The sequence below is a fragment of the Propithecus coquereli genome, unplaced genomic scaffold (genome assembly GCF_000956105.1).
Source record: "Propithecus coquereli isolate 6110/MARCELLA unplaced genomic scaffold, Pcoq_1.0 Scaffold59, whole genome shotgun sequence".
NCBI lineage: Eukaryota > Metazoa > Chordata > Mammalia > Primates > Indriidae > Propithecus > Propithecus coquereli.
Window position 1 is genome coordinate 2006253 of NW_012151840.1, and position 1383 is coordinate 2007635.

General features: G+C 44.2%; 1 protein-coding gene across 1 annotated transcript in view; it reads right to left on the bottom strand.

Moving 5' to 3' along the window:
• LAMTOR2 (late endosomal/lysosomal adaptor, MAPK and MTOR activator 2) overlaps positions 1–1383 on the bottom strand; it is a 3647-nt gene that overhangs the window by 967 nt on the left and 1297 nt on the right. The window lies entirely within an intron of this gene.

Genomic DNA, 1383 nt, shown 5'->3' on the forward strand with positions numbered 1-1383 from the left:
AGAGCTAGGATTACAGGCGTGAGCCACCGCGCCCAGCCTTAAAATGTATTTCTAGTACACAGTGACATGTTCCTGTTCCTGTAGTCTCAACTACTTGGGAGGCTGAGGTGGGAGGATCGCTTAAGCCCAGGAGTTCAAGACCAGCCTGGGCAACATAGGATAGACCCCCATATCTAAAAAAAACAAAACAAATGAAACATATTTCTTATGGCTGCCTTGTGGTCAAAATGTTTGAAAAGTTATTGCCCTACAGCACCTAGGCTAGGCATCCAGTAGGAGTCATCTGTTAAACAAAAATGGCATTGGTTGGGCAGGTGGTAGGGAAGGGTAGGCAGCTGAGTCCCAGTGGACATCCTTCCTGGAGAGTTCACCCTTAGTGCCTGTTTGATTTGGTTTGGCGAACCTTCATTAGGTGTCTGCTATATGCTAGGAACCGTGCACTGTACTCCTGCCTCCCAGGCCTCATCTTCTACTAACGTCCCCCATTCCCATGTAACTCCAGCTATACTAACCTTTTTGATCCTTGATCAGGCATCATTCTGCCGCAGGGCCTTTGTACCTGCTGTTCTGTCAGAAATGTTCTGCTCCCAAATAGCCACAATGGCTTGCCCCAGATCTTTGATCAAATGTCACCTGTTCAGTGAGACTGTGTGTGACAGATGCCTCCGCAATGCTCACTTCCCTTCTTTATTTTTCTCCACTGCATTTTCTTTTCTTTTTCTTTTTTTTTTTTTGAGACAGAGTCTCACTGTGTTGCCCGGGCTAGAGTGCCGTGGCGCAATCCTAGCTCAGTGCAGCCTCGAACTCCCGGGCTCAAGTGATCCTCCTGCTTCAGCCTCCAGAGTCGCTGGGTCTACAGGCATGTGCCACCACACTCGGCTAATTTTTTAAGTTTTTGAAGATGGAGTCTCACTCTGGGCTGGTCTGGAACTTCTGGACTCAAGTGATCCTCCCACCTCAGGCACCCAAACTGCTGGGATTACAGGCATGAGCCACCACACCCAGAAGAAATATTATTTTAAGTATATTTAAAACACAGTGAAAGACACAGACATGGGGAAGTTTAATGCTAATAATTTCATAGAACACAAAAGAACCTATTAAATAAAAATGCTATCTGTGGCAATAGGAAAGAGAAAAGAATTCAGAAAAAGCCGTAAGAAATTTCAAGTATTAAGTCTAAATAGATTTTTTGACTACTGCCAAGAAAGCCTGGGATCTCACTTTTGTGGGGAAAAAATACTTACCACAGCATTCCCACTGTGTCCACCAGTATTTTTAAAATCACACTTTCCCAGTAAGAACAGATGACACATGCAGTTTTAGAGAATTATTCCCACTTTTTACATAGCTTTGGTAACTTTGTCTTTATCAAGATCTATA